The 7487-nt window shown below is 44.6% G+C and overlaps 1 protein-coding gene across 1 annotated transcript in view; it reads left to right on the top strand.

Moving 5' to 3' along the window:
• The first annotated feature begins 588 nt into the window (after positions 1 to 588).
• The window catches only part of RESF1 (retroelement silencing factor 1), a 33881-nt gene continuing 26982 nt past the window's right edge, over positions 589 to 7487 (top strand). The window contains 2 exon segments of the mRNA XM_033222477.1: positions 589 to 897; positions 1769 to 1865. The gene's annotated coding sequence lies outside the window, so the exon portion shown is untranslated.

The following is a 7487-nucleotide window of genomic DNA, read 5'->3' as shown; positions in this document are numbered from 1 at the left end:
AAGGGTTAACAATCCCTTGGGTGCACTCTGACTCCCATGCGCTTTATAGAAAAAATTGGTCCTGAGGCCAGCAGCAACAGTCGGTCTCAGGAACTTGTTAGAAATGCACATTTTCAGCCCCCACCCCAAACCTACTGAATCAGTAGTTTTGCTGGCGGTTCTCAATCTCTCTTTAACATGCCTTCTGGGTGCTGCGGATGCCCGTTAAAGGTAGAAGATCGCTGCGGGAGATTTCCGCGTCGGGCAGATAAAAGCGCTCTGCAAACCCTGCTGCGATCCGCGGGCCCGTTCCGCGGCTTCTCGGGTGGCACTAGGACCGCGGCTGCGCGGCCCTTGCAGACACCGCCTCCGGCGTGAGGCGGGGCCTAGCTGTTCCTGGATCCTGGGCCTGGCTCCTCGACCCGCCCCTGGAGGCGGACCCCACTTGACTTAAACTCTGGGGCCCGGGAGGCCGCTGGCTTTACCCCTGCTTGGTGGGGTGGTCCCTTTCCCTTGTCGGTAAGTGTTAGGCGAGCACCCCGAGGTCCCTCCTTCGCCTTCCGGGGTGCGGGCGGGGCGGGGACCGGGAGCCAGAGGCGCTCACGGCCGGGGCCGGCGCGCGGCGCGGAGCGCTTTTGTTCTGCGGCGAGAACGCAGTCGCAGGCGGCCCCGGAACCCGGGCCTCGGGACCCGCCGGCTCGCGCGTCCCGCCGTCCGCCGCCCGGAGCTGGGCTCGGCCGCCGCGCTCGCCTCTGCCCGCCGTACTGGGGTCGGCCCTGGGCCTCTGCGGACGCCGAGCCTTGCACCGGAGGGCGGGCCTCGCTGGCTGTTTTCCCTCATTGCCTAGCTCTGCGCGGTAGAGGTCGCGAGTGGCGAGGACGCGTTTTGTTGAACTGCGAGGCGCGGCTGGTGAGGCGGGTGGGTATGAGGGCTGCTTATATTTTTAAGGCTTTCCTGTCACTGGAGTGGAAAAAAAAAATCTTTGTTTTCCTATTTCCCGAGCGTTCTCCTCCTCCCCTGCCCTCTAAAGTCGAAGCCTCCTGGAACAGAATTGCTGTACTGGCATCTGTCTCCAAGTGGTCCGCGAACGCTTCTGCGCCGGCGATGCTTTCTGTTCCTCTGCAATAGTTAGTTCCTTGAGGCATTTTTAAATGCACAAACGCGTACCCATCTTAGGTGTTCTCGAGGGACACGGATTCCCTAAGCAAACGTCCTTAGGGTCCTGAGTTTAGCAGCAAACTTTCGGGGAATAATTTCCGTGGAAACAATTTGTAGTGCGTCGAGTGCATAACCGTCTTAAGACAAGGATGTGTATGAGCTTGAGGCGCGTTTTCGTTTTGTGGGGGGCCGATGCATCTCAGTAGGCGGGCCGCAGAGCTTGTTTGGAGATTGTATTTTTCTGCTAAATGTGTTAGCTTTAATCATGTTTCATTCATTGTTAATGTGCATGTAAAGGTTTTAGATTTTTTTTCCTGTGCAGTCGGATTTTTTTCTGTTAAATAACAGTAATCCAATAAAGACAAGTGCAGAGATAAAGTGTTACTGTTTTGCAATGATACTACAATAGCCGACCTAGAGGAGCGCACATAGATTCTGACTTAAGTGAATGGTATTTTCAGGCTAGACCTAGTTTCTATTTCTGTTACTTAGGACACTTAATAAGAATTCAGTAAAGTTAGCATGCTTTCTGTGCAGCCTTAAAAGAAAACAGTTTTGCACAGCAGTGTCATATCTAGTAAACACATTAGCGTGTCCTCTTTTATTATAAAACGTTTCTTGTTGTCCCTAGGACCAAAGAAGTAAATACTGTGTGGAGGGGAACTGATGTGTTTGGAGTGAAATGGGAACATACACAATAATTAAAGACTAAAGTTGTGCTGTTAACGGTAAGTATATCACCTCTAAGAAACCCACCCTGATTTAACCAGGCAGTTATTCATACGTAACTATGGAGTAATTTACCTGTTACCGAATTAAAATTACTAGCTCGGTGAATCAACATTGGTTAAAAATTAAACTGTGGGACTCAATGGATTTGACAACAAAGCTTGAGAAGAAGAAAAGTCGGCATAGTACTGAAAAATCAGTTGTTAATCTTAGCGCGATAGCAAAGAGGTCTGTGGTAAGGGAATTGTAGTAGAAGTTACCTGGGCAGAGGTCTGCTTCTGTCTGTGCTGTGTTTCTTATTTGATTGTTTTTATTATATTTTATTACTGTTGGTGGCACATAGGGGAATGTGGCACAGAGCACCACTCTGGAAGGATGCATCCTGTACAGCCAAAGTGGGCATGTCCAGGGCTTTCATCTGTAACCACAAAATGTCTTAGGAAGTCTCACCTAGTGATAAAGATCATGGTCCCTGTAACCACACTACTTTGGTTCAGATCTTGGCTGTAGCACTCAGCAGTATCTGTACAACCCTGGAAAAATAAACCTCTGCATGTTTTCTCATCTATAAAATGGGGAAAAGTACTAATGTCATAGGATTGTTATGGTAGAGTTTCAGGAGTTTCATGCATATCACAGTTAAACAGCTCTTGAAACATGGTGAGTGCCCGATAAATGTTAGCTATTGTCGTGTTAGAGGAAATAGATTTTGTGGCCTGGGACATGTAATGCTGTCTTAGCAGAAATTCAGCTGGTTCATTTAAGCTCTAACTTCATGAGCTTTTTGTTGATTAAACCCATCACTGTAGATCCTCTTAGATTCTCTTTTTTGTAGGTCCTGTTTTGTTAGAAAGTATCCGTCACTTACTGGTCCACATCTGGACTTACCTGCAGTGTTGTTTGAAATAAAAAAATGCCTCCACTGAATTCCTAGGCAGGACAAACTTGCCCCAAAGCTTTGTTCTTCTACATTATCTCTGTGATTGTACAGGAATCTCTCTTCCCTCCTAGATTATCAGTGTCTTGGAGATAGTTGGAGCTCAAATGCTTAGGGAATTGATTTAATGTTGCTTAAAACTTATTTGTAGGCCAGGTGTGGTGGCTCGTGTCTACAATGCCAGCACTTTAAGAGGCTGGGGCGGGCAGATCACTTGAGGCCAGGAGTTCGAGACCAGCTCTGGACTCAAGTTGGCCAACATGGTGAAACCCTGTCTCTACTAATAATACGAAAATGAGTCAGGCATGGTGGCACACGCCTGTAATCCTAGCTACTCGAGTGGCTGAACCCCTGAGGCAGAGGTTACAGTGACCTGAGGTAACCCCATCGCACTGTGGGCCTGGGCAACAGAGCAAGACTCTGTCTTTAAAAAAAAAAAAAAAGGTATTTATGAAGGTGAATTTCAAGAATCTAATCAGGCCTCCCTCCCTTCCCCATTAGAGGCACACTCTATTATGTAAAACAGACAGGGAGTATATTCATTTTGAGGTAAGTACAGGAGAACAGTCGACTAACCCTGGCTATAGATACGCAAGTTAACATTCACTTTGGAAGGAGGTTGTGAAGAAAGAATCTTGGATCTTGAGGAATTCTAAATGCTTTGTTGGGTGGCAACTATGCAATACTTATACTATTCCTAATACCTTAAGTGTACTTGTACGTGAAGAGCAAAGTTGGAGGCTGTTGAGGTAAATATCTTAAGTGAGATTGGAACTATACATTTTATGCTCCTGGTTTTCATGATCGCAAAGATTTAGTGACAGTAACTTAGATTCTTTTGATGTATCAAATTACAAGGTTTCATTTGTAAATAAAGTCTTGTGATTAAAATGACAAAGTGTATTAAAAGAAATTGTATTGTCCAGTTAAGTTTCAAGAAACAGAAGCCATAAGGGGATTATTATTTTCCAAGCCCCAAAGGAGAATTCATTAGATGACATACTTTTGAAGTTCATGGAGCAGGGCCGGGCGTGGTGGCTCACACCTGTAATCCCAGCACTTTGGGAGGCCAAGGTGGGCAGATCACCTGAGGTCAGGAGTTGGAGACCAGCCTGGCCAACATGGTGAAACCCCATCTCTACTAAAAGTACAAAAAATTAGCTTGGTGTGATGGCACATGCCTGTAATCCCAGCTACCCGGGAGGCAGAGGTTGCAGTAAGCCGAGATTGCACCACTGTACTCTAGCTCGGGTGACAGAGTGAGACTGTCTCAGAAAATAAAGTTCATGGGCCAGTCGCAGTGGCTTATGCCTGTAATCCCAGCACTTTGGGAGGCCAAGGCAGGTGGATCATGACGTCAGGAAATTGAGACCACCCTGGCTAACAAGGTGAAACCCCAAAATTAGCTGGGTCTGGTGGCATGTGCCTATAGTCCCAGCTACTCAGGAGGCTGAGACAGGAGAATCACTTGAACCCAGGAGGGGGAAGTTGCAGTGAGCTGAGATCACACCACTGCACTCCAGCCTGGGCGACAGCAGCGAGACTGTGTCTCCAAAAAAAAAAAAAAAAAAAAAAAAGGTTCACGGATCAGAACCTTTGGGTTTTGATAGATCCAGGCTCTAAATCTGAAGGAAAGTTTTAAAGATTTGCGACACTGTATCTTTGAGCTCTGCTGTCCTCTGCCTTGGTTCTCAGGCAGGCCATCTCTCCACTGGGCAGCCCTGACGTCTCCAGATATATATGCAAGCAGCTTCAAGTTGTTCAGAGCATGCCTTTTGTAACTGTAGTTAGAGATAAAATTTATAAGCCATTGATTCACCCATTTACACCCAGTGTACAGTTTCAGTGGTTTTTAGTATATTCAGAATTGTGTACCCATCACCACTATCAATTTAAGAACATTTTATTGACCCCCAAAATACCTCCATACTCAATAGTGGTAACTCCCCATTTTTTCCAATGCACCTTTCCCCAGGTAACCATTCATCTATTTTCGTAGGTTTGCGTATTCTGAACATTTCACGTAACTAAAGTCATAATATGTGGTGTGATGTGGTTTTTCCCAGCATGTTTTCAAGGCTCATTTATGTTAACACATGTATGTTACTTCATTCGTTTTTATTGCCAAATATTCCGTTGTATGGATATGCCACTTTTGCTTATTCTTCCGTCAGTTAACAGACCTTTGACATGTTTTCACTCTTGGCCACTATGAATAGTGCAGCTATGATCATTCATATGTTTATGTAGATGTGTGTTTTCAGTTCTTTTGGGTAAATACCTAGGAGTGGAATTCCTTGGTTATGATAACTGTTTAACATTTTGAGGAACTGCCAGACTGTTATCCAAAGTAGATTTACCATTTTATTTTTATTTTTTATTTAACTTCTGTTTTACGTTTGGGGGTACGTGTGTAGGTTTATTATATAGTAAAGTTGTGTCATGGGAGTTTGTTGTACAGATTATTTCATCACCCAGGTATTAAGCCTAGTACCCAATTAGTTGTTTTTTTTGAATCCTCCCCCTTCTCCCACCCTTCGCCCGCCTGTAGGTCCCAGTGTGTTAGTCCCCTCTACATGTCCTTGTGTTCTCAGCATTTAGCTCCCACTTATGTGAAAGCATGCAATATTTGGTTTCCTGTGTTAGTTTGCTAAGGATAATGTCCTCCAGCTCCAAGCACCTACAAAGGACATCATCTCATTCTTTTTTTATGGCTGAATGGTATTTCCTAGTGTATGTGTACTGTTTTCTTTATCCAGTTTACCATTGATGGGCATTTAGGTTGATTCTGGGTCTTTGCTATTGTGAATAGACATGCACCATTTTATAAAGCAGTGTTTTAGAGTCCTCATTTGTCTACATCCATAGTTAACTTTTATAGCCGTTAAAGTGAGCCTGAAGTGGTCGCTCATTGTGGTTGTGATTTGCATTTCCCTGATGATTAGTGATGTTAAGCATCTTTGTATGTGCATATTGATTTCTTTGGAGAAGTATCTGTTCAAAACCTTTGGCCTTAAATTTGTGTTGTCTTTGGATTGTCAAGTTGTAAGTTTTTAAGGTATCCTGGATTCTTCTCATTCCTTACTAGGGACCATAAGTGTGAAGGTTTACTTCTGGGCTCTAGGTTCTATTCCATTGATCAATGCCTGTCCTGTGTCAGTACTATATGGTCTTATTTATTGTAGTTTTGTCATTTTGTTTTTTTGTTTGTTTTTAAGACAGAGTCTCACCCTGTTGCCCAGGATGGAGTGCAGTGGTGTGATCTTGGCTCACTGCAACCCCCGCCTCCGATTCTTCTGCCTCAGCCTCCAAAGTAGCTAGGATTACAGGCACTCGCCACCACGCTGCACTAATTTTTGTATTTATGGTAGAGGTGAGGTTTCACAATGTTGGCCAGGCTGGTCTCGAACTCCTGACCTCAAGTGATCAGCGTGCCTCTGCCTCTCAAAGTGCTGGAATTACAGGCGTGAGCCACTGCTCCCTGCCGACTACTCCCTTTTCAACCCCTCCTTTTTCTGCTTGGAAGTTGCTGAGTGGCAGTCAGAAAATGAAAGTACCTCTGATTGGTCCCCTCCCACAACCAATCAGGCTAGTGGCTGGCCACTACTTCACTTACATAAAGTGAATCAATGGGAAACCTCTAGAGAGTATTTAAACCGCAGAAAATTCTGTAACTGACTGTCTTGAGCCACTTGCTGCATCTGTTCCCACCCTGTGGAGTGTACTCTACTTTAAAATAAATCTCTGCCTTGGCTGTCTTGCTTGTGTAGTTTGTTCAATTCTTCTTTAAGATGCCAAGAACCTGGACAACTACCCTCAACTGCATGCTTTAGAGGAACTCTTCTGTTCCACTGAAGGCCTTTTGTCTATCTTCAGTGGCCGAAAATTGGCTTACTCCTATTATAAGAAGCAATACTTCCTAGCCAACATGGTGAAACACCATCCGGCCACTGCACTCCAGCCTGGGCGACAGAGCGAGACTCTGTCTCAAAAAAAAAAAAAAAAAAAATACAAAAATTAGCTGGGTGTGGTGGCGCTACCTGTAATCCCAGCTACTGGGGAGGTTGAGGCAGGAGAATCACTTAAAGCCAGGAGGTGGAGGTTGCAATGAGCCAAGATCACGCCACTGCACTCTAGCCTGGTGACCGAATGATACTTTGTCTCAAAAAAAATAAAAATAAAAAAAGGAAGTGATACTTATACTTCGAATACAGTTTTTACCTCAACACAGTATTGTCTTGTGATTTGCATTTCCCTGATGATTAGTGATGTTAAGCATCTTTGTATGTGCATATTGATTTCTTTGGAGAAGTATCTATTCAAAACCTTTGGCCTTAAATTTGTGTTGTCTTTGGATTGTCAAGTTGTAAGTTTTTAAGGTATCCTGGATTCTTCTCATTCCTTACTAGGGACCTAATATGGTTTGTACCCGCCTGCCACACACTGATGTGTCATGTGTACTTGGGGGTACTTGTCAGCGCTTTTCAGATATTTAAGATCACCAGACCTCTAGTACACCGTGTGTCCAATCTTTTAGCTTCCCTAGGCCACTTTGGAAGAGGAATTGTCTGGAGCCACACATAAAATACACTAACAGTAGATGATGAGCTTTAAAAAAAATTGCAAAAAAAAAATTCTCTATGTTTTAAGAATGTTTATAAATCTGTGTTGGGCCTGATTCAAA

The sequence above is a fragment of the Trachypithecus francoisi genome, unplaced genomic scaffold, assembly GCF_009764315.1.
Source record: "Trachypithecus francoisi isolate TF-2019V2 unplaced genomic scaffold, Tfra_2.0 Lachesis_group11, whole genome shotgun sequence".
Lineage (NCBI taxonomy): Eukaryota > Metazoa > Chordata > Mammalia > Primates > Cercopithecidae > Trachypithecus > Trachypithecus francoisi.
Note: the sequence above shows the minus strand (reverse complement) of the source record. Positions and strands in the feature narration are given on the sequence as shown.